Consider the following 27,335-nt stretch of genomic DNA (forward strand, 5'->3'; position numbering starts at 1 on the left):
CAAAGCAACCAGGAGAATGTTCGGAATGCTTCGGACGGAGATGGGACTGGTTCGGGGGATATCTTTTCCGTGTGTTGTTCTTGGCCAAGTTTCCTCGGAAACGCGCCTGCTCCAGATAATGTTCCAGCACCGGTCGCGTCTACCGAAGTTGTCTCTACTTTCAGGTTTCAACGTATCAATATTCCGAATGGTAGTAGCGAAACTTAAGCTTGCTAGACGTCTTTCGAGTTTTATATCGATCTCTAATTCTATACATCTGATGCATTTAATAAGAAATATAAGAAATATTGTCAGTATAGTAAACGATGTTAATACAAAAGTTCCTAAAATTCATAGTATATCAGCTTTAAACATGCAGTTCGCGTATTTCGCACCTCCAAATTTCCTCCGAATACAAAGACACCTTTACTTGAATGGCAACAGCAACAAGAATAAAGAAAAAGAGATATAATGTTCAAATTCGTTTATGTCGCATACTCGAGAATTAAATCGTTAAGAATCACGTGGAACAACGAGAGGCTAAGGTGACCGGCATGGTGACGCGAGGATGGCGAATTCAGCGGAGATCAGCTTTGCAGCTTATTGGGAATTAAGCCGCTTAAACGCCTCCGCTCTGAAGGAGCAGCGAACTCGCGAGCGAACCAGCCTCGAGAAAATGCGGTGTTCGTAGAGACACGCCACGCCGCGCCGTGAAACGCGAGAATTATTCACTCTCGCTCCGCGTCTCGTTTTCCCTCGTCGTTTTTTCTCCCCCTTGCTTTTCCTTCCTTCTTTTCTTTTCATTTCTCCTCTCTTCTCTTTTTCTACCTTCACGTTCGCCATCCTCTTTCGCCACCACCGTTGATATTGACATTTTCCCGCGGCGACGCGTTTCTTTTTCGCCCCGGCCAACGTTAATCCGCGCGCAATCGAGCGAATTCAAAGGAGAAACTACGGCCGCTGCGTTCATTTCGTCCTCCAGTTCGTTTTCTATCACCCACGACCGTGGGTCATCCTCCCACGGGAAGTGGAAATATTTTTTATATTTCGAACTGCAGCTGGTTATCGAAGTGTCTTTCCCTTTTTTCTTTTTTTTTTTTTTTCTACACACAGCTTTAAACGGCAACGATACAGCTAACGCTATACGGCGGTCTCTAGGCGATTTAGTTTTAAAGAGCAAATGGCGGAGAGAACTTGAATGGGTTTTCGCATCCGTGTGTCGCGTTTTAGAAATTCTATTCGCCGTTGAATTGGATTTCAGTTGGGAATTTATTCGCGGGAATTTTTTTACGATATGGATTCACGAGTTTATAGAATGCGATAAAATAGCATAGTAGAAGTTCGATTTCAACTCTGAATCCTCTGTACGTGAATTTTCCCTAGTATTTCAAAATAATCGAACTACTGTAACGTATTTAACAAATTTTAAATGACTGATTTTCATTAGGAGAAGTCTCATAACGATAGAAGCAACGATAAACCGAAAGATAGAGATGTTACGATGCATCGAAACGAGAGGTTTATGATAACTTTTCGTATATTCAAGCTTCACAGAGTTCTTTGTCGTTTCAAATTTCAAGCAGGGATTTATTCAAGAAAATGTTTTTACAATGTGAAGCTTCGAATTCGTAGAACACGATAAAATACGATACAGTGATAGAAATTCGGTTTAATCTCTGAATACCTTGCTAAGGTAGCATATACGATCGAGAATACCTAGATATTGATATTTAACAGTTTAATGGTCCAATGAAACTCGAAAATCTACTGGTAATTTTTTTTTTTTAACAGAGGAAACGTAGCAACGGACTAATTTTTCCCTTTCCTTTTTCCCTTTAATATCTTATGCCTCACGTATGGAACAATAGAATGAAATGGATCAAACCGAACGTACGAACGATGGTGAATAGTTCGTTTTCCAGCGCTCGGTTTTTCGACGTCTATGAAATTCCTGTTCCGCCATTGTTATTGTCATGAATAAAAAAGAGCGACAGAGAAAAAGATATATATATATAGAGAGAGAGAGAAAATGGAGAAAAATTGGAAATTTAAGTATAAAGCGCTCTCGTTTCTTCTTTCTGTAACAAATCCAGGGGTTGTTTTTTCTACTACTGGTATATACGTTCTGATGGTTACAGTTACGTTCAAAAACACAAGATTCAAATTGGATCGTAGCTCTCGAAAGTTCTCGCCGTTCTGAAATTACCGATAGAAGCAGAAACTTCGGCCATTTCAACGATCTAATAGGTTGATTCCTGATATCGATTATAGGCGCCGGGGCAAGTTCGCGTAATGCAGGTTTTTACCAGCGTTAAAATATTACAGCCGAGCAACGGCGAAATTAATTGGAATGCAAATTCGCTCTTTGAGATCTCTGAAACGTTTTCAGGTATATTTTACCGGTTGTTTGTTCGACTACTTTACTTTTTTGGGAAGTTACATACATACAGAGTGGGCCAATAAGAAGCACCATCTGAAATACTTATTGGTTTTATCTGAAACATTTTAAACGGTCATTCGATAAATTTTTCACTCTCCTAACAAAAAAAAAAATCTTCTTAAGGAAGAAACGAAACATTCAATATATAGCTGGACTACAATTTTTTTATTTATTATTTATTTAAATTTTACAATTTGTCCAGTAGGGCGTTTGGTAAAATATTATAGCTTAAATATGGACTACATGATTTTCACTATACTCTCGATATCGAGACTTCTTACGCGTCAAAGACAGCACGGAGCACGAGTCTGCAGTTACAAGTACACGTTCATACACATGTCACGTGCCAACTCACATTGGATTTTGCGTGTTTGATGTACGTTTGTAGCTGGACATCTATCTGGTCTTTACATCGGAGAACGTAGCTGTCCTATTTGATCTTCTCCTAGTTTGATTTTTGCGTTTCGAAGCTGGTCACGATCCTTTAGACGTGCACCAAGAGCAGAGCAGAAGGATAGAGGAAGTGGAACACGTTGGATCCTCTCAGCAGAGTTCGTCGGAGTTCGTTAATTCCTCTACCGAGAGTTGGTTACCCTTTATGGCTGACGAATGAGTGGTTGATAATGGCGGGACTTTTTGGTCGACTACTGGTCTTGATTGGAGGACACTGCCACATTGTAGTTAGATTCGAATGGAACCGTTTCAGGGACAGTTTGCTAGTGCTCTAGAGATGATTTTGTCGTTATTCGATGCACTGTGTTTCATATTTGAAGTTTTTATTTAAATCCTTCAGTCGCTATATTTTTATTTTATTATCTAAATTTTGGTTAATTTTAGACCGTTTGTTTCAGGTAGAAATGGATTTTATCAGCTTTTTAATCGCTACAAACGAACGAAGGACGATGTAGTTATCAAATCGAAATTCCCTTCCCCTACAGTTGCTACAGTTGCACATAATCCCCTTTTGAAAGCACAGGTAATGCCGCAAACCATGTTCTTCGAAATCCAAACGAACTATATTTAGTATCCTATTCGCGGAATTTTGACAGCGATTCCCAAAGCTCTAACGTTCCGTTCGCAAAAGCTGAAACTTCGCTTCGCGGGCTTCGCACAAAATTCGCCCTTCGAAACAAATCACTTGCAAGCTTGTTTCCACGATTACATCAACGATGAAATCCTTCTTGCACTCGCTTGTGCAATCCGGACAATTAAACTTTCATCAAGATCGCGCTAAATTCCCCTCTAATAATTCGCAGAATGTCCCGGCGATAAAGTAGACAACGTAGAATTTCAAGTTGCCGCGCGGCGGCGGTTGAAATTAACGAGGCCCGTACTTTTACCCAGTAACGGGCCGCGTTTAGTTTAATTAAACAATTCCTCGGGCATCGTAGCTCTTAACATTCCGTCGACGCGTTCATCCCACCTCCAATGGAGGATTTTACGGCCAGCATAAAGAAACCGGCGCGCTATCGGTTATAAAATTTCCGGGACACGCTTTCGATGCCGTGCAATTCCGTTTTTATTTCAGCCACTTCACGGCAAATGGTCCGTGGTCGTTGGAAATCACATCCGTCGACGTTCAAAATTTTCGACGTTTATACCATCGCAAAGGTGATGTTAAACCCGATCGTTTCATTTATCGATTCCTTTCGTTACTGTCACGTGTCGATTGGCCAACTATAGTCAAATTCAGACTGAGCAGAATTCTACTGCCATACTGTTATATGTAATAAATAATCTAACGTAATATAAATATAAATATTATATATGACAAATTGTAAACGAATATAAAGGTGCATAGAATATTCCTTTTTCGGCGTTAGATTGAAATTTAGGCATCGAGGTAATGCGAGATCGGAGCTGAAACTTTATGCAAGTTTAATACCTTCAACGATATTTTATACGTGTGAGGTGATTTTTAGATCTAAGAGACCAAGAAATACTCCTGATGTTCAACAATATAATTTATTTAACAATTAGCAGTCAACAAACCAACAACTACGCTTCTCGAATGTGTTTGCTTCGCTGTTACGCTAGACCCTTGGCACTTCGCTGTTCCAAACGGAATGAGTCTTTTGTTCAAAATCAAACGGATTCTTTTCTGTGTTGCCCCTCGATATCTCCACTACGCACGCGTTTTTTAGACGTCCGTGACCGTTGCCGCGTATGCATTCTTCCGAATATTCGGCGGAAGAACCGTAGGGATGTCGATGATATATTGGGCATGTCGGCCTCACGCTTTGATGGTATAGCACTTTGTTTCGCGAAGCCGTCGGAAAGTTCCGTCGTCGAATGCTGCCACATATGCATTGAGTTGGCAACTAAGTGATTGCGGATTTCGTCATTAGGTGATATTGACAAAATCCGCAATCACTTAGTTGCCAACCCAATACTTACATCCAGTGTCTATGACGCGATCCTAACAATCCCTCTGTTTCGTCTTATAATATCGCGTCTTTTTCTACAATCTTTTGTAAAATGTTTTATATCAGCCAACAACGTCGATTCTTCCCTCGACTTCCATTTCAATGACCTCACTTTTCTAACTTTGATCCTACGCAGAATGTTTCCCAATCTACTGTATTCTACTGTACAATGTCTCGTTGTACCAAACCACAGAACTTTAGGAAGATGAAAGATCTGCTCGACGCGTCTGCTGAAATGTCTGATTTTCTGATAGCAGAGCGAGGTATTTAAACGATTCACGCTGTCAAACCAGTTGATGCGTCCACGTATAAACATTTACGCACAACCTACGCAATTAACCCTGTCAACAGTGCAGTGTTACGACACGTTACTCCCTGAAACTTGATTCTGATCGCCAACCATTCACCGTGCGAACACCTGCATACACAGGTGACAATACATCTTCGCTGTACCACGATGTTACTCTGTTTCGAATACGAAAACCGTTTAGCCAACTCGATGCAAGATGTAGATAAAACACGAGCGCACTTAGCCGCCACGAGGAGCCGCTATTTATTCAACAGCTGCGAACCGTGTCAAATATTGAAACATTGGCCGTTGAGTGAATCCTGAGCGAGCTATCGATTGTCACCATGTCTTATCGCGATTTCAGATCTGATAGCCCCAAGTTTGCGAGGTTAAAACCCGAATGGTGGATTTGTCGATTGGACGTGAAGATTTATCGCGATGTCTGTTTTAACGGTGCTGCGGTGCTTGAATCTTTTATGTCTCAATCTCGCTTTAGTTTTCAGCGAGAAAATAGATGTGTCAAAATAAAATTGTTTAATGAAAACAGATAAAGAGGAAGAAGATAGAATACATTTTTCCAACTATTTCATCGATATTCTATGCAAATGTATTGTTACAATTACACGAAAAAATCGAGCGTAATGATCGATATAGTAAAATTGTGAAATTTTTTTACGAAATTATTTTGGCTCTTCATTTTTTCAACTTTTATGTAAAACTTTCTGAAAACTAGCAACCCCATCAGGGTAGAGAAACTTTATGAAACGCCGCTCATCCCGGCTAACAATTTTCAGTTACGATCTCGAAACGTTATTTCGGCTGTATCGACGCCATTACGTTTCACGCTTTTTCACGTTCGTCATGGACAATTGAGTCCTCCTTCCTTTCCAAATTTTTTCCTCTTTTTTTTTTTTTTATCATTGTTCGACGCCCGATCGGCGTATCATTTCAACGATAACACTTTTTTCACGTTTCTGTTTTTTTTTTCGGTTCAGTAATTTTTGAAATTCGCCTATACATATATCCTCGTTTATGCACATATCGATGTCTTGTTTTCCACTGAATGACACAGACATACTAGCATCATGAATATTTATCACTCCAGTATGTATGATAAAAGGAAAGAAGCGAAATAACGCAACACATGGTTCACGGAAGTACTGTTCACTGAACAATAAAAAATAGAGAATTGTTTAGCGAATAATATCGTACGTGATATACGAAACATTTCGAAATTTGTTAGTACTATAATAAAACACAATTTGTATCATTTAGATTATCGAAGATCAAGCGAATTAAAGTGGACAGATTTTACTAGATGAAAGTTTGAAACGAAACTAAAAATATATATAAAATCTACAAGATATTTTAATGTGATACATTTCAATCAAATACATTTTCAAATTATTTTCAAGCTTTACCAATACGATTCTGATGGTCCTATCAATAAAATTTCAAAAAAAATGTATAACACGTACGTATAATATATTCACAAAATTTTCCTACGTTAAGTGTCCAAATATTTTTGTGCTCCAGTCTGTATACGAAAATATCTCGAATTTTCTCTTTCACGTCGAATCCTTTAAAAATCGTCTAATGTTACCGTGCAGTAAAATATCGGAAACGTTTTATTCAAAAATAAATTTCGCCGAAACGTATACGTTTGCATTTCCTTTGTCCATGCATTCGATCGTCCAAATATTTTATTCCCTGATTGTAGTAGAGAGGAAGTTGGTATTACGAAAAAGAAAAGTGTTCTGCACACGCACAAAAGAGGTTACGATTTCATAATTGCGACACTTTTGAAACAGCACCGAGACACGCACAAAACAACGTCCTTGGAATAATGTTACACACCGCGACGGTCTACGTAGCTTGGCCTCGAAAAAGTATCGCCCTTTTTAACGTCGTTACACTATGTTCCCTCAAAAGTGCATCCTTTTTTCCGCGACCAGCCAGCTTGAACTCTTCTCACTGAGCCACGAAACAACGCATTAAAGCGGTAAAACAAATTTTCCCTGGCATTGCTTGGTTTCTACTCTGCTGAATTCGTATTAACTGCAATTTGCATCTCGATACGTGGAAAGAAATCTTCGCGCGAGCCAAACATTGATCGCCACTGTTTTCAATTACGAAATTCCCCATTTCTCAACGTCAATTTTTCGATCTTTCCTTTAGCTTGAGAAAGTTTACAAGATTTTTGATATCCTGCTACGAAGTGGTCTTGGTGCATAGAGCGACTGTATTTCGATTAAAAGTAAACTTAATTTGGTGAACGTTAAAGCGAAACTCTGGCTTGCCACGGGGATACAATTTTCGAAACGTACATTCGAAGTAACTTAATAAGTGTGGAGTCGAGTGAACGAACAAGGCAAATTATTCTTCGCGCAAACTTGTTACAGTTTCGAAACAGAAACTCAACTAACGAATATATCGCTACCATAAATCAACGATCAGCTTAAAGGCCGTATTGACACAAAACCAGCAGAATGCTAGTTATCACACCCACTGAGCAAACACTAACTTTATTAATTAAACAGCTCCGTTCTACACACGTAGCTATACAATTTCTCAACATCTACTCAGCCTAATAAAAATATCATTTGCTAAGTCGATAGGGGACGATGTTTCAGCTTTTCTCCGACAAACGCGTGACAAATTCACGCGTTTGCTTTCGCGTTATTTAGCGACGATACTTAACAAATTTACGCTATTACATTTTATACTTGGCTGTAAGAGAAAAATTGACGACGTTGAAACAGAGCCCTAAGCTTCCTCCTTATAAATCGTTCGTCGCGGTAAGAAGGACAGCTTTGAAAGATTAAAATTTTTCAAATTTCCCGTGGTACGTGGCGAGAAACTAGAACGAAACTCACCCTCGGTGCCCATTCTTCGTAGCCAAGGGACGCTGAAATCACGAACAGATGGCTTTTCGGTATTAAATTTGGTTCGTGGTAAATTACAGGACGTTGTCGGCCGTAGGCAACAAAATGTACAAGCCTTGCGACGACCTATCTCCGAGTGTCGACTTATAATTAAAAAGTTAAATTGAAATTACTTCGGTAACCGCGACCAGGGGTCGCGTATTAAATTGGAATTTCCGTGAATGCAAGTCGTTCTCTGAGAATCCGTGCAATAACGACGGATAATTAACAAATAAGGAAGAAGGCTGTATTTGGCACAAATAGTTGCGTACAGTGTGCAGTGTGGATATAATAGCGTCGCTAATAGACGTACTAAGTTGTCCGAAATATTTCTTTCGTTTTATAAGGAAATAATAGACGCACAATGTTTTTTATTTTATATTAGTTTATTGAATTATGCACGAACATAATAATAGGAATATAACGAAATGGATCGTACCTAATTCAATAAAATCATATAAAACAGAAATTGTTGTTCATCTATTATCTATATATGATACTACCGCATAGGATAGTGAGATTATATTACTGAAAATAAATGCCATGAAAATACTAGTAAGATCGCGAATCACATTTTTGTGTATGAACTTCTGAGAACCCAAATTGTATTTTTTTTTAAATTGGATACTTTTTGTTTTTACCTGCTTGGTGAGAACCGGGCTGTTTTGCGTAAGTAGCGTCGAACCTGTCGAAAACCACATAGATTCAGACTTGTCCACGCGAAACCTTCCTAATGGTTCAGATAATAATTTTATTAAAGACTTATGCGAAACTTATGGGATATCTTGCTTCTATCTTTGCATCACATTAACTGTATAGCGTAAATGTAAATACCGGTATAATTAGTAACATATACAATGATGGTTGAAACAGTAATATTGTGGTAAAGTAGCGATACGATACGAAGGGTGTAGCAACTTTGTTTTACGTAAATGAAACGCGTGAGTAATTGCAATTCTGGCAAGCGTCTGACCACAGCTTGCTTACGGTACGTCAGAGTGTCTCCCTTTTAATTTTCAGTCCTCTTCGCGTATGATCGAGTTGGAAATTAATTAGAGCTAATTGTGAATCTTTTGCAGTATGACTTGGGGCGCAGAGATCGTCTTGTGTGGTTACGTTGTTTCGTATTCCATTTGAAGCGACGCGAATGTTGTATGGCGTTAAGATGGATTCTCCAAGTTGTATACCAACGACAAGTTTCATTAATTAGGGAGTTGCATCGAGCAACATGTAGAACATTCGCGATTCTACTAAAGATAAAAAGAAGCCGAAAATTAAGAAGTGTCCTTGAAAGGAAAATATGTTTATCGTAGGGTACTGAGAATCGAGGGAATTGGAAGAGTAATTTTTTGAAAATCGAAAAGATTCCTTAGAAGCCTAAAACTATAACAAGATCGTACAAAATTAGTAAAATTATATATTGATTGACAATTGCTTATAATATTTATTCTTCGATTTTATTTGCCATTTTACAATTCAAATTTATACCTTGCAATTGATCCGAAACTAACCAATAAACTTTCTTGACACTGATCGATCACTGCGACTCTTAAAGACTCTTTTTACCGATCGTAAGAAGTAAAATTCGCCACGTTGAATGATATCAAGGATTCTGATTTGCAATTCGTACGTAGAACTTTTAGCGAGCTCATAATAAATAGAACTTATAAATCGAATTTCATGCAGAGCGTTGGAACGCGAATATCTGCTATCAGGTAGCGTGGCTGGGCAGATTCGGCTTGGTGGAAAAACAGTCGGATAGTTTATTTTACACGAGACAAGAGACACACGGCTCTGCTTCCATCTGTATGACAGGAAATATTGCATCTGACTTTGAAGCATAACATATTGTTCCAATGATTAATGTCTCCGTTCTCTCCGCCTCGTTTTCTTTCATCTTTTTAACTTCGCCACAGCCCTTTCCAAACGTTGGTTTTCTTCGTTTCCGTCAATGGAAAACCACGTTCAACCGGAATACAATCAGACACAGGGATTGATGTAACCCGAGAACAGAGTCGCGAAAGCTGGTACTGGCCTTTTGGCAAGACTTTTCCTCGAATTTTGTTAAATTTATTTCGTATACGGGCTCGCGATAGTATTGCAACAGTTCTAGATACTTTTTGTAACCATACTCTATGTGTTATACGAAACGTTTTGAAATTCCATCGTCACTGTTATGAGATTACACTATCGCGATTTTATTCGTTTGAAACTGTTGAGAATTTTGGACCTTTGAAGCCGAAATAATGTTATGGGAACACAAAATTTACACTTTTAATTAATGTTTAAATAGTTATACATTTAACCCTTAGAGTGTTGAATACTCGGAGCCTATGCCATCCGTACGGACGGCACGCTGCCAGCGCTGACGATCGCTGTGGACTGAATACTTTTTCGCTATACCGAACTCTGTTGATTGACTATTCAAAGCGCAAATCGTAATAAGTTATAGTAATTCTTTTGAACGAGATTGAATGATTCAAGAGCGTTATTTTTTAGTATTAATTATTTATTATAAACATTGAAATTTGCAATAAACTAGAATTTGGGTAGTAAACTAGAAAACAATAAACTAGAAAACTAAATTTAGTAAATATAACGCAAGTTAATAATTCAGTTGTGCATGAAAAATTTCAAAACAATCATCGATACGTAATCCGACATCGCATTTTCTATCGTTCCTTCTCTTATTTTTCACACAAACAACACATTTTCTTCTTGACAATTGTGTTGTGTCGGCACGATTATTCTACCAAATGTCCAAATTGGACAAATTGTGAATGAAAAGTATTAAATAAAAAAAAAAAAAAAGAAAAGACAGTTTCTTCGAACGCGGCATTAACATTGAAATGCATTTATATTTATCTCACACAAACGTAATAGTATTACTTGTGCGTAGGTGCTCGGAAAAATTGACAAACGCATATATGCGTTCTTAGTCCACAGCGATGGCTTTCGCCAGACGCATATATTCATCCATAGCACTCTAAGGGTTAATGGACGATCTTTATTGTATTTATCGATACATATCTGCACGCGTCTCAGCACTTTCTTCTATACCCGACTGTTAACCGACGACTCTTCCAGATGCTTCTAACGACTGAACAGTTTACATCCATCTGTTTTTGAGACACACATACTCCCACACACTGATACTCGCATACAAGTATTCTTACTGCGCGTTTAACCTAGCCCAGCACAGAAAATTATACATATCTCAACAGAGACGAATCGGAAAATATATATAAAAATCGCGAGATATTTTTAGTACGAGTATATATCTCGCAGACATTATAAAAGTAAATAAACAATCATCAATTGAACAGGTGAAGGTTACAAAAAACATCTTGATATTGTTCATAAAAATAAAAAAAAATAATTTGTAACTATACTTTAATGATCAGCAAAGAAGATCGTGCCCTAGTCCTTCCGCACGAACAGACAGAAACTGATAAAAGAATTCGCGTAAAAAGCGGAAAGTCAGGCGGAATACCGCATAACTCGCGGCGATCCGCAAAAAGCGAGCCGGAATTCAGATATACAGGAAACTTCATACATTTGAAACTGTTTCGTGGCCACGTTGCGGTTATCGCTAGTCTGCAACTCCTTGGATCGATCCCATGTTCCTCAAACGTGACGAGACTTCGCATAGTTTATGAAGTTTCGGCGATCGCGACACGCATGCGGCGGACCTCTGGTCTGCGCTCAATCGATCCTCCTTTTCCCTCGGAAAGCAAATCGACCATCCGCGGCGTTCTCATCGCCACGGTCCAACCGTATAATAAAGACGAACCTGAGAGTCATTTGTCGGCGAAGCTCGTCAACTGCGAAAAACCGTGCAGCTACATAGCCGGATAACTCCACAGAGATTCCCGCGGGATTTCTGTACACCCGCATCGTTTGCCGCGCATCGAAATGTGACGCATTTGTTCGATCATAACAAATTTGTCCCGCATGCAAATTCCACCTATAAGTCAAATGAAAATAGTCTGTTACTCGCGATATAAAGAGTCTTGTACGAATATATCTTGTTTAAAAATCGAATTATTATTGTTGAGAATTTTGGATCTTACTAGCCGAAATAATGGTATAGGAACACTAAATTTACACTTAGAATTTATATTAGAATAGTTATATATTTATTTGATAAACGATTTCAAAGATATTCATCGATACATATCTGCACGCGTCTCACCACTTTCTTCCATACCAGACTGTTAACTGAACAGTTTACATTCCTTTGTTTTCTAGGCGCCGCGCACACACATACTTCCATACACTCATATTCACATACATGTATCGCAACTACGCGGTTAATATAGTCTAGCGCATAAAATTATACGTATCTCAATAATTATAAACTATCATGTTCCAAATAACAAACGCGAGTCTTCCAGAAAGTCTTGAAGATACAAAGGTTTCCGAGAACGTGAATGAAACGTTCCAAAAATGTTCTCGCTTCGAAAACAATTCATATCACTTCTTTTTCTACCAATTGTTCCTCAATTACCATCGAGAAGTATTGTTAAGGTATAGAGATGATTTGGAAAAATAAATAGTTTAATTTACAAATTATTCAGCTCTACGTGTACGTAATTGTCCGAAGTACTCGATAACCTACTCGCTTGCTTGTTTGTTCTATTCTGATCTCTTCTAATCACTTCTAACGGCTTTTAATAACTTCTAACCGCTTTTAATCGCTTTTGTCTCAACTGAGACCTTCCTCTTTCTTTGCACGTGGAGAAATCCTCATGGACAACAGCTGCTAATAATCGGCAACAGCAGAGTACCGTCGGACTCAAAAAATGTGGAACGCTTCACGATTTTGCGTGTCATCCTTGCGCAGGGGCCATGTTAATCTTCTTCGTATCGTTTCAATTTTAGTAAATGTACTGCCGAAGCAAGTACGTCTCAACCGAGACCTGGACGTCCTTCAACGCTCGCATACACTTTCACACGTACAGTATAAATGTAGCATCTATTTAACAAGTATACATACTTGAAACTTGCAAATTTAACACGCCAAACCTTTTCACCCACATTCAGAAAAAGCCGAATCTCCTAACAAACTCTCTTACTTCACCCTGCCGCTCGACCCGGTGCAAGAACGTACGAACGAACATCTCGAACTCGAGGTACAATCCCTACTGACCTCCTCGCTGAACATTCTATTCAGTAGCAGCAGAATATTCTCCGATCCAGAGCTCCGACGAGATCACTCTCGAAGATCATTCTCGTCGTCGTCGTCGTCGAGAGGACCATTAAAATCCAAGCGGAGATTTTGTTTTCCGTTACGATACTTCGTACAACGAGGAAGAAGAAAGCATCGGAATAGCAGGAGAAGAAGAGGGGGGAAAGCAGTTCGGCGGTATCGCTTTGGTTTGTTTTACAATTCAAAGTGGGTTCGCGACTCCTTTTAAGTATTCAGGATACGGAATCGTCGTGGGAGCACGACAGTAAGCGATGGCGAGCTTTTTTCCTTGAACCCTGTCGTGTCCTGCCCGCGAAGATTATGTCACGAACCAGCCGACGTAATTGAAATCCACGTTTAAAATGCAGACAAGGATCCTTCTTCCTCCTTCTCACCATTCGCATTGTGCGTGTTTGTGAGAAATTGCATCGACGCCTCGTGCTTTGACTTCTGTAGGATTTTTGAAATCGAAATTTCTTGAGATATTTCCTGCCGAGCGGACTGTTGAAGGCGCGTGATATAACTCGTTTCGTCGGTAATGAAAAAAGGAGAAAAAGAAAAAAGAAAATGGAAGATGAAACTTTAAATAGGCGGTAAAATTTTCTAGAAGAAAAAATAACCTGTGATCCTTAATATGATCTATATAAATTGCTGGCCAATAACTTGGAGTCCCTACGGTTCCACGTATAAAATATCGTGCTATATTCTCATAATTCATAGCAACCGTTTTACAATGGCGTTAAGACTTTCGTTCAATTAACGCGGGTTATCGAAACATTGCTGCTGAAGTGGCATTTATGACCTCGTCCACGGCCGTTAATACTTTGAATTTTACGGGTGGATCGCGTGAAACCATAAGAATTCATGGCACCTTTGTAAATTAAGTGCTGAAACGCTAGCCGAAGTTCTCACGGCTGAAGCAACTTTTATCGAGCGTAATAAAAAGATCCGGGCGTTTAGTGAGATCGTTAAGCGCGCGGTAAACAACGTAAAGAGTGTCGCGACTTAATTGCATCTGCATTGTTTAGCTTGACGAAGCGTGAATAAATTTCCCGTGGAAACTATCCGAATACATAGTTGTTACCATGAGATGTTTCGAAGTAGAGAGGAGATATTGCTTTATTAACGGATTCTTCGGTTAACTTTAAGGGAAAGTTTCGCTTTCCTGATAATTTCGTAGAATCTTGGTTATCAAGTCGTTACATCAAATTGTGTTTACCCTTCAAAGCTGAAATGTTTTATAAACTTTTAAACATCTCGTTAATCTATAAATCACTTACATTTTGAAACTCATCGTCTTAAGTAGTAATTGTTTGGTAATTATTATACAGCGAGTGTACTTGTAACTTGATTTATATAGCAGAACTAAAACTATTCGGAGGTGAAATTTGAATAAACGAGGACTTTGAACAAATTAAAATATGAATACTGAAAAAAAAAAGAATAATTTTTTGGAGATATAGTCCGTTAGAAAAGGATCCAATCACCCAACTTCAAGATTCAAAAGATTCAAAAGGTTACACGCAGCTAGCATACTATAAATGTTTCATGTACATATCATGAAGCTGCTTTATTTGAAATATATTCTTCTTGCGGCTATTAAAATCGGTAATTCCTCGAATATAAAGTGTTTAAGACTTTCTCAGTATTTCATTTATGACGATAATATAATGGTAATAATAACTTATGTCTCTACTATTCCACCTTGAACACTATCATATTCTTACGATTTATTACCATCAATGATCGTATTTCGAGAACTTATTCAGAACGAATATGTTGGTCATAAACCTCCAAGGATTTAATTGAACGTGAAGTACGTCTCGGCAGATAGTTTATGGGGATTGGCTAAAGAATGGTTAGAGTGGTATACAGCAAGGAGGAAGAATTTTTCAATATTCATCTACGATCACGTTGCTCGGTTAATTTTACGATCCTCGAATTTACCAAGATATTATTTTTAAATGTAGAAAGCGTCTCTTGACATTTTTATGTCATTAAAAAGTTATTAAAAAAAAAACGACGTAAAGAACGTTTGGGGACTTGTTTCGATTGAATTTTATAAAAATTTTATCATATCATATATACAATACTTCGTGCAACAAGATATTTTACAACGAATTCAGGGATATTTAATATTTTTCGAAATTTTCACATTTAGAAGAGCATAAAAGTGAAAATGAAACACCTTTATTATTATTATTATTGTTATCAGCATTATTCATAGAACGGATATAAAGCCAATATATGTGTACATAGAAAATAAAAGTCCAACATATATGTGGATGAAGAATAGGAAAATAAACGAAAGAAGAAAAGCAGAAGAAAAATTCACTTAATCGGTTTTTGATATATAGTAGATCTGGTAACGATTTTTGGTATATCGTTAAAACACCCAATTGTTTTATCACTGTCATTAGCATTCCACAGTTCTGTCTTGAGTTTATTTATATGCAAGGGAATAAATTAAAAAACTGTCTAAAATTTATGCTTCATTATACACGACTAGAGGAAGGTTATTTGACTTAATATTACCGAATTGAAAATTTATTTGTAGTTCAACTACGCGTAATTTCCAGCTAATCTAATAAAGGATACAATTCAAATTGAAATTTAGATTCCTCGAATATGCAGGCTGGTGTCCATTGAACTGGCATATATGTATGTAATTGGATGTGATTAATCTGTATCAGTCGTCAATGTTTTACGTTTATATCTCCCGTTTGCTATTTAATATCGAACAATGAATTCTGCGTGGATACGATATTTACACATCTACACGTCTATCTATCTTCATATATCCGCACAAAATGATTTCTCATTTCAACGTGCAAATAAATTCATCTTCCATTTATATGAACTTCGAAACTTTATGAGCGATCGAATTTAGTGATTTGATTTCATTTCGCGTGTCTATGTAGTAGGCAAATTTAAAAACAGCAGTAGGTACTCATTACTGTTACAAAGCATTGTACGACACAAAAGTCATCGAAGCTTCGTTTCTCAATCACCTAAAATATGTGCTGACACCTGTATGTGTATTCTCAAATGCGTCAGTGTGTTCTTAAACGTATTATATGTAAAATTCTTTATCCATGCAATTACAACAATATAAAATAATATATTCGATAGAATAAAAGTTAACATTAATTTTTCCAAAAGTACCAACATCTTCCTAGTAGCCATAAGAAAGGAGGAGAATTGAAATTCATCGTTCTATTACTTTATCGAGCAGTGAAACAATTAAGAATAAAATTCCTTGCTATTATCCCGAAGCAAACAGATCTTCAGACTTCGCCACGGCTTTCAACACACCTGGCAAACTACGTTTATTCACACCTTAAACCACCTTTTCGACCAAACTACCAGCTTGATCTCCCAACAGTGCATCAATCTGACCGGCTCGAAACGCGTCACTTCGAAAATCCGGTGCACCAAGTTCAAACTTCGTTCCCATCGTTCGAGGATTAACGAGAACAGCTGGAAAGCAACAAAAACGATTTTCGATTGGTCGTTCGAACGGGCCAGATCCCGTTTCCAAAGCGATTCGTTATCGCGCGATTAGCGCGCAGCACGCGAGCTTAATTTCAGCTAAGCTCGAGGAAAAGTTGGTCTGGCTAATGAAGACCGATTGCCGGACAGTAACTAGGGCGTAAGCTTTTATCGTGCCGCTAATTGGATTAGAGAAAATAATTCCCGCTTCCGTACCATTGCTCGCGATAGCGCGCGACTCACGCCGAGCGTATGCTAATTTTTCTTAATGGATCGGCCGAATCGGACGTTTCTTTTATTTCGACCATTCTTTCGATTCTTTTTTCATGATTTCCACTGCAAATGGAACGCGTTAAATGACTTGTGCAACGAACGATCGATGGATGTATGCTTGGTATATTTAAAATACACATCGATGCACTGCGTACATCGTAGATTATTTAAAAAATATTTTTCTACGTCTGTTTCTATCAAGGGTAAAACTCGAATAGAGAATTTTATATATTTGAAATAAACGATTTACTAGATGTAGTCGAAGCATGGATCGTAATATACAGTTTCGGCCAAGACTTGGTCGTCGTTTTCTAAGATAACTTCTCGTTTGTTTTTATCTTCTTAGGATTTGATGTACGAAACGTCGCAAGACAGGTACACAATCGTTTGCTATTTGTTGCGATACGTTTGCTATTTGTTGAGATCGGATAGCTGATCGGGGATTAAAATTGACCGGTCGTGATATTTATGAGAATTAGAATTTTGACGGAGAAACTGAACTTCATGGCCAATTTCATAATTTATTTAATAGTTAGTATAATTTAGATACTTGACGATTTCGCGACGTTTAAGGGATTTGCAGAGAGATAGCGATTTAACTTGACTTTTCTGAGCTACGATCGAGATTCTACCGAGTTAGGATTGATATTCTGCTGAAAATGCGCTCTTTCAACATTTTTAATACCTCGCAGCCACCCTTCCATTGCACGTTGTGCAGTTGGACGAGGACCCGAGACTCGATACGTCGAGGTAGTGGAACGTACAACCCTGTGGAATATTCGAGAGGATCCGGGTTATGTCGCAGGAATCTAAAGTTAGGTTGGTCGCATGACAGTTTGGAAACTCTAAGGTTTATGAAAAAAAATACATGGCGTTGCAAATCCGTTAAATTGCTCGGATACCGTCTGAGCGCTGGAAGACTTAACGCAATCCTCCGTATATCGCGTTATAATACTCAATAGTAAGTAATGATGCATTTTTTGTTTACGAAAGTCGAAAATCTATAACAAACAAATGTACAACCTTTGAACAATCTTGTTGATATTCTTTACTTGCAGTCGTCAATGAATCGATAAGAAATTAAAAATTAAATTACCGAGTTAATAGAAACGCTTGAAGCAATTTTTCCTGAAAACTCAAATATCTTCAGCCGTCATTTTGCGAAGGAAATTATGCGAATTTTGACGTATGTTCGATCTCGCGAAGATGATTCCTGGCAGCCAACTCCTCGGAGACGAGTGATCGAGGAGCACGTCGAACCCTTTCAAATTGACGCTTGAATAAACGTTGAATTTTAGCTATCTACCAGAGTCCAGACACGGTTTCATACGCGACCGTGGAAACGTTCCACCGACTAAATCAGCATTTCTATCGACATTTAATTTCCCCTGTCCTGGCCAACGCGTAAATTCACCCCCATAGATGCACTGAATCTTTTCTAACGGGGAAGGTAATCATGAGGTATCGTTGGTCAGACGTGGATATTAAGAAAAATGCTTTTGTTACGCTTATCATTGAATCAGTTAAGTCTATCGAGTGTTCTTAAATTGTTGCATAAAACTTTAGATTCCTTTGTTTTTTAATTACGACAATACTGAGATCTCTGCTGACCGTTGTCGTTAATTGGAAATTGGTTGTCGGAAAAGTTTCTTCCGTTTTACGAGGAAATAATAGACTCACAACGTCTTTTGTTTTATATTATTTTGTCGAATTACGTGCGATCCATTTTGTTCTGTTGGGATAAACACCGCGACATTTCACACACTTGCTTTCACGTTTGTACGAAGGTGCATTGTTGTAAAAAACACGTTTGCGAAAGAAAGACACTTTCTGGACAACCTAATATTTCAATATATTAATTTCCTTGGCTTCCTTTCGTTTCGAAAGTATTTCTCAGATCTTTATCTTATTTCCAATTGTAAGTTGACTTTTTCAAATTCTTGGCTTCCATGTGGCTTCTATGGCATGCGATGGGATTGGATATTTTCAGATTCTTTTTAATATTCAGGCATTCGATTAAACAGCAAAATAAAGTACATATGAAAATATAAAATAATAATACAGTAAAAATAATCGTTTGTGGGAAGATTAAATCTTTGAAAAAAGGAATATCTACACCTGTGACAGTTAAATGTTAAATACAAAATCTCGTACAAAAATATGTAAAACTTTGTGGTTATGTCGTTTGGTAATTTTGTAATATTTTGTTAATGGAAATATAGGAGCTTTGTTCGAAGTATCGTTAATTATGGAGCTTTTCATTTGCCGGTGTTTGCGAGTAAATTTAATCATCCCCCAGGGAAGAAGGAATGAATAAAGGGAAGAATTTTCAGGGAATAAGAGAATAACCCAGGACCGGTGGTTCTAACACTCGCGCAAACGCGAATGCATAAATTTCATGAGCGACTGACTCGAATGAATTGGTTACCCCACTGAACGAAACAGTTCACTGAACACGAATAATTATATTTATCTAACATACAGGGTGAGTCGTTGTGAATTAATATCTGGAATGTTCCATGCACCACCTAAATTGATCTTCTCTTATGTAAAGTCTGATGCGAAAGAATTTCAAACCACGTGTTTATCTTTGATTATACCATGTTTTGTTAAAAAGATCGTGATAAGTAGAATACAAGATAAACTGGTACAAATATAAGAATTAAATGTATAATTTCGAGATTTTTAATTAAGCGTATTAAAAGATAAATTCCTTTCCGATTAATTTCCTATTCGTGGTATGCTTTCTGTATTTTGAATTAATCTGTATATCTAAACTAGAACATTATGCAGGTAAAATTAACTAATTTTCCGGTAAAGTCGTGTTTTACGTGTTCTGAAATGTTTCACGTGTTTAAAATATTTACGTTCTACACGCTTAAAATGTTTTAAAATATTTCACGTGTTCTCGTTTATTCGTGCATGTACATTGTGTAGTGTATAGTGCATTTTGATTAAAACTCGGAAATAATTCAGATTATTCTTTTTCAGAATTTTCTGCTTTTAAATTGCATCGCACGTATAGCTTGAATTAATCAATACGTATAATGCAAGAACTGAAATATTCAAGAGCAGTATCTAAAAAGGCGTTATTTCCTTTATCAAATCGTTTATCTTCCATCAAATATCAACAAATACCGTATCATTCTTTCGATGCAATCTTATGCGTTAATCTTCTCTTCAGTTGGAGGAAATACGTATAATTGCTGACATTGAAAAATCCAAACTTAATTTAAATCTTTCAAATGTACATACTACTGAACGTATATAGCACACAAGACAAATTATTTCATATTTTAAAACGAAAATCAAATTACAACCATATGCGTAGGAAAATGTTACGCAGAATCATGACACTGACAAACTATTCAAAGATGATGAATCGACCAGGAAGATGAGAAATCGTTGAGGTGTATCCTATGTTAAATAACCAAAATGAAGAAATCACAGTACTCGAAATTGTACTTGGCGACGATCAACGATATGATTTCTTTGCAGCAAGTAGGCGAGCGAACGCGTGTGCTTGCAACCCCGAAAAAGGAACTGGAAACGATCGTATTTAAATGACAAAGAGGCCATTCATTTTTGCCGGACGGCCTACTTTTTGGCCGTGTACGCAAACGGAAAGTACACGGGAACTTCTAGCATCGCTATTGTCTCGCGATGCAAATTTCTCCACCACCCCGCCAGCATCCCCGTCCCCATCACGCCGGAGATTACAAGAAGAGTCGCAATACTCGTTTTGAGTTCTCTTCTCTGTCCGTAGTTCTATGTGTTTGTACGATTTCCACGTGTAGATGCATTATGTGCAGTAAGTGAGGCCGCGTTGGCTGTTTTTAACGCCAAGCAACCAAAATATTTCTCTAGCGATCTTTCAGCCGAAATATCTTAACTACGGGACGTAGAGCGAGGAGCAGACGATGCTTTTTAATATAATCTCGATCGTAAACACAGCGTTGTTCGTCTTTCTGTTTATTATATTTATGTTTATTTTCTACGTAGACTTTGAGAGATTACGTAGACTTTGTTTTAGTACGAGTCTTCGTAAGTGTAGAATATGTCGAAGATGTGTTAATACTCGAGTGGAGTTACTTGGAATAAATCTAGGAAATTCATTTACTATCGGGTAGGTTTTTTTCTTGAAATAATGTTTAAAGTAATCGTTCGCAACGACCGAAACGAGATACGCTGGTAAAATAAAAGTGAAAATAATTGTCGCGTTGTTTTCAACCGCGACATCCTCTCGACATACTTTCGTCTCCGTGGATCTGCGCGAGTGGAGAAAAACTTGCGAGGACACCCGTATCGTTGAAGAGGATTTCTGTTACGTGGTAATTCTTTTCTAGAAAAACGAAAACCCCTTTCGCGCCAACTCCACCTCGCCTTTTGCTTTCTGTTTCATTGTTCTAGCAGCTCGTAATTAGTGGCGCGATAAAAATAGAAATTGTAGATAAAACTAACACCAGTAATTTTCATAATGAACATCCCGTTTTTGCGGATAGATTTCAGGCACGCAATAGTATAGGTCGTTTTTGGAACCGTACGTAAGACGCAATTTTACGGCTGATCAGCTTCCAATTATAAGAACGTTTATACCGTGATCGTCAGGTGGTAATAGCATCCGATATAGAAGTTCCCATCTATTTGACCGAAGCGATGGTTTCTATCGATCCTCGACCATGAGAGTAGAAGCTGAAAATTGCCACTCTCTTTTTACAAATAATTTGAGAATTCTTTATTACAGAATTGCGCGAGAAATTCTGAACTTTTGATCATAAAATCGTGAATGACAATGGCAGATCGTTAAAGAGATGCATTAAATAAACGTATGAAATTAAATAACAAGGATGAATATTTTCAATTGATCCAATATTGTCTGACTTACTTTCAAATAATATATCCCGTATCTATACCTACCCGTTCTCGATTCTTCCATAGATTCTTTCTCTTTAAACATCCGCTTCACTTTGCGTAATATCGCATAATCAGAAGCTTATATCCTCTCATTAAATAATCTAAAACAATGATATATTTAATAAAATCATTCCTAGCCGGAAAAGGAGAAACAGCACGATATATGAATATCACGAGAAAGAAACAAATTCTTTAATATAACATTGTACGAGCAATGTCTATATTTTCGTTGCACGAGCAAATCCAGCCATCTTGTTCTAAAATCGCACGTTCCCAATCCTTGCCCGAGGTCGGAAAAACCCAATCGTCGACCCAGTTCTCCCTTTCCCTTTTCCCTCTCGTGGCAGTCTCGTTCCGTGCAGCGAAAGTAAACGGGCAGCTGAACCGTGTGTCACGATGCAAATTTTTCCGTCAGTATACGGGATTACAAGAACGGTAGAGCCACTCGTTTCAAGCTAGAAATACACGTGGCCGCGTTATGCGGCCAGTAACTAGGCCCTGCTTCGAGCTTGCGGTGCCTGCAAGCAGCTCCGTGGCAAAATATTTGAACACATGCCATAGACGTTTACCGTGCTCTTCGACAACGCGTAATAAAGAGGTGCGCTCGTTTCTCGGTGATTTCCTCTTCCGCGTCTCAAAGTCCTCTTCCTTCGTTTTTCAATTCTTTTTGCCTTCGGTCGAGCTCAAACTTAATAAGAACTTTTTGTTAGCATGCCTTGGTATCGGATTGTTGATTCATTCTAACTTTTACGTAGTAATTTGTGTGTATTTGTGATACGACATACTTACACACATTAAACAGATCGAAGTTTTCCTTCGTTTATTGGTTTGTTCGCACATACGTGCAAGATGTTCTCCGAGTATAATGCAGGAAGCTTTTAGATGCTTCTAGGTAATGTAACGAAGCTAATGGAATTGATTATTTATTAATTAGCCATTTTGTAATATAAAAGCCATCGATGTAGCTACAAGGAGCTAGAGCGCAAAAATTCTCGAAATTAATAAATTCTCCGGAAAAATGACTGAAACCGTAATCAACTAATTAATCAGTCCACTAATCTAATTAACAAAAATTCCTTTCTCATTAAAAATTTACTATCTATTTTAGTCGCCGTAATTTCAATTTCCATAATATCGATACGTATAATTTCAAGGGACAGGAAACCGTATCCCTCTTTTAACGTATACACCAGTATCTCGTGGAGAAAAAGCAGCCAGTCGGTTCGAATTAATCAATGTTCCTCGAAACTGCCTCCGTGGGGGCCATGGCGCGTCTCTCGCCATAGAAAAATGGCCACCACGACGATTTGTCTCCGGGCATTTCGCGCGGCGCTTTCCAAATTGCATCGCGATATTTCTCAGCGAACGAGACGAATTCGCCCGCCAACTTCCGGTATCGATTACCGAGCCTCGTTCGCCGCGAAGGAAATTAGGTGGCCGTTGATTACGACCATTAAAAATCCCACTCAGCCGCCTGTACTGGACTTTAATTAAGTTTTAATGCGGCGTATATCCTGCGTTCCTACGTTGTGATTCACGAGATGGCGGTCTGATTATTTTACCGGATAATTTCCTCTGTGTGCATACAATACGTCTGCGATGAATAAGAAGCCAACTACGAGTTGAAAACGTTGATCCATTACGGTGGTCTTGGTAGCAACGTTATTATTTTTTTCAGCGTGAATACTGCAATTACGCGCATCGGTCGCTACGATGCATAATGAATAAACGTAGTTATACAGGGTAAAATCGTTTAAATAGGATCGTGTAATTATTTAATAAATAAATAAGACAGGAATGAATGAAATCTAAATATACAAATATCCAAATGCAAGTAGACGCCGAGTATATGAAAAATATATTTTTAGGAAAAAATTGTTTAACATAGGATACGGAACTGTGTGAGTTACAGCAGTGTGCTATGTTAAAAAAAAAGTAAGGTAAGATGAAATAAAATATTATATAGATATTTGACGAATTTAATGGAGTGATTGAAGTTCCAAAATGCAGGTTTAACGAGCAACGTTATTCGGTACATCTGGTTCTGCATTTATTGATAATTCGTTGTCAAAGAATAGAACAGAGAATATGAAACTTGGAAATTGTATTATACAAAGTGTTATAACTGCATGCTTGGTTCATGTGGTTATTAACAACCTGTTTGAGTTGACCCTTTGGTTGCATGTCCAGACTATCGGTATTCTATTAATTAGTATTAATTGGTAGACCATCCAGTACAGTCGATATAGCGTTCACCCCTAATATTATGCTACCACTTCTAATTAATAACTGCTGTTTATCTTTTAAGTTTACTTCGCTCGACTACCGGTAAATTAAATATTAAATTTGATGGATTAAATTGTATCTACGGACGATTTAGTATTAAACTTAACCAGAAAATTTTATGATCGTGCAACTGAAAGTTGACAGAATCAAGTCAATTTTTGTTAGATTTATCTTCACACATTCAGGACTAACATTATGCAAACACAACATTTCATTCGCGATTTCTTTTCGGTCATTTTACATGATCAAATTCTGTTATTCAATATCGCGGTTAAAAGTATTCCAAACATTTGCTCTATACCTTTTCCTTCGTTATTTCTCCTCTTACGTAGATTCTGCATTTTTACACAATTTGAAGAAATTGAAGTACCTATGTTCTACTAAATCATGAAAATTTCTGAATATCTTCCCATGGATATAATACTTGTCATTAGCATCATGGAGCTACGAAAACTTTACAAACTCGATATTTATTAATATAATTTTATTCTTCGAAGAAATACAAAGAAACGAGAAAATGAAACAGAAGAGAAGAAGATAAATAATAAGATGTATTTTACTCCAATTCAAGTAACTTTATGGTTATTCGATAATCGAGGTTACTGGTTTGCATAAAAATTCGCGAAACAACGAAACGATACAATTTACAGCGGGCAATTTTTCTAAGCAGGCTAGAAATGTTGCGCGGCCTTGTCACGATTCTGCCGATTAATCGTACCACGCTGACAAACCGATGTATCCATTACCTCGCACCTGCAGCCACCGTCTACCACAGGTATCTATCAATCGTTGGAAAGCCTTTCGTAAGCGCAAAATTCCTCGATGCTCTTCACTGTTTGGGTCGCGCGTATTCGCTCAATCTATGGACGGACGACTTATTTCCAAGTTGTTCATCCTTCTCCTCGATGTAACGAGTACGTACATCGCTATCAGACAACAACCTATTTGAACGAAATACAAGGCGAAATAAAAATTGACATGCATTTTAATCTTCGGTTCACCTTTGTTCGTTCGAATACTTTTTTGTAATCGTTTCGGACAACGGTTTTTATATATCTGAAATACAAAGGTTTACACTCGAGATATATTTCATCGGCGAAGAGAAGAAAATGTAAAATGTTCTGGGAACGTCTGCTATTTACGACACTCGAAGAAGACGCGTTTCTTTCGCCGACTTTGCATTCGCTGACGACATTCGCTTTACGATGACCTGACGTCTCCATGAGACATGGGTCTGAATTTTTCAACGTTCTTCGTGTGCCACCTACGAAGTGTTCGTTCAAAAAATCATATGTTCTTCGTGCATCTCGCAGGTTGCAATGTTGTAATAAGCCAAGTGGAATTTTCTCAAACCGTTTCGGTAATCTATAGATAATATTGCTTTAATGGAAATATTAATAGATAAAGATATAAGACAATTTTCAGATTTATTTCAGATGATTTCGACTCTAACGTTCTGTGTGTTATTTGTAATTGTAAGCAGCTTGGTATACATTCGGGTAATTGACAATGGGAAAATCAATTTCTGCTTAATCGTTCAAATAATCGGAACTTGAGTAATCGATCCTTGAGCAATCAACGTTTTCCTATATGTAAGTAATATAAATATATATAAATATTTATAATATTAATTTGTAAATGTATATAATATATATACAAATAATCAGATAGAAATAGAGACAAACGTTAAATTAAATTTCCATTTAACTGTATACTACTTTAATTCTGAGGTGTAGAGATAGCGCGTCGTGATAGTCACCACAGATATACTTAAAATCAGGTTTTTTTTCATGTTGAAACGCTCTTAAAATTTCACGATTTGCATAAGCAACGACTATCTGACGCTCGCAAGTGCACAAGCTGTTACTGGTAATCAACATGAAAGATAAAGCCAAGTTCAAGCACCAACATCAGACACCGCGAGAATTTAAAGGAATCAACGCGAGCAAATTGGAATAAACAGGCTTGCAAACAACGCAGAAGAACCGCAACGAGAATTTCCTGGCAAAGAGAAAAAGGGACGGCAAGGAAACCAGAGACTGTAAAAGTCAAGAGGGAAATCGAAGAAACGCAAGAAAACGGTGCAGAAAACGAGCACAACGTGCGGAAAATGAAGCAAGCAAACGAACCAAAAACAGAAAACGAAGGAAGGAAGAAGGAAGGGCAGAGAAATAAAAAAGGAAGAATTCATAGAAGCGTGGAAAGAAAGAGGAGGGTAGGGGTCGGATGACGAGGGGTTAGAGGTAGGAGGTAGGGAGGAAAAACGAGGAATGGAAAAAGGGAAGGTAGACGACGTGTTCCAACGATTCCCTCCGCTTGACACTTTCGGTTCGCGTTGAAAGAGCTAGTTCGGTGTGGCAGAGAGAGCGGCGCGCTGCCACGAAGAAGCTTCGCCGATGGCAACGTACCGAGAAATTACGTTTCCGCAGCTGGCACCGCAGACATTCCTCGTCGTCGTTTCTCGCCTCGTCTTTTACCAGCGCCACAGCGAGCGCTAGCCACAGGAATTCGCCCGGACGACAAGCCCCCAGCGTTGTCCCATTTTCGAATCTTTCGCCGCATTCTGGTCTGTATCCCATTCCTGCGGTAATTCCCTTGTTTTCTTAATACTCGACCCCCATGGATTTGTATCGTGTTTTTGTTTCATCGAATGAGAACCTCGAACAAGGATAACACGTTCACTACGTACAATTGCAGACGCGGACAAAGGAAAGTTTAAGTGGTAAAGGGGAAAAGCAGTGTAACAAAATAGATATATATCCTATACACCCTATATAGTCCATAGTATGTGCCGTACAATATAGTCAACAGCTGTCGTTGACGAGATAAAAAAATGTGTAATGTAAAAATTAGTAACACTCGCAAATCTCTCTTTCTCTCTCTCTCTCTCTCTCTCTCTCTCTCTCTCTCTGGCAGGGAATGCACCAACATAGTACACCGAGTGTATCACGTCGCATATCACTCGCTCTGATCGATAACTAATTAATACAGATCATTTGATTTAAGCAGCAGCGCGAGTAAATCGTCGCTTCGGAAGATCACAGAGATGTAGGGATAACAGTTTCTGCTTTTATCCCGTGAGAGTGTTAACCGTTGATTCAACGTCACACCTCGTCCGATT

At 38.1% G+C, this 27,335-nt stretch overlaps 1 protein-coding gene and 1 non-coding gene across 4 annotated transcripts in view; both read right to left on the reverse strand.

Annotated features, from left to right (window-relative positions):
* The window catches only part of LOC122570748 (neuroligin-4, X-linked-like), a 223,234-nt gene that overhangs the window by 146,042 nt on the left and 49,857 nt on the right, over positions 1 to 27,335 (reverse strand). The gene's annotated exons all lie outside the window — the stretch shown is intronic.
* Positions 12,860 to 12,966, reverse strand: LOC122571279. The gene has a single exon (XR_006318015.1). It is a non-coding gene; the product is annotated as a U6 spliceosomal RNA (small nuclear RNA).

This window comes from Bombus pyrosoma, linkage group LG9 (genome assembly GCF_014825855.1).
Source record: "Bombus pyrosoma isolate SC7728 linkage group LG9, ASM1482585v1, whole genome shotgun sequence".
NCBI lineage: Eukaryota > Metazoa > Arthropoda > Insecta > Hymenoptera > Apidae > Bombus > Bombus pyrosoma.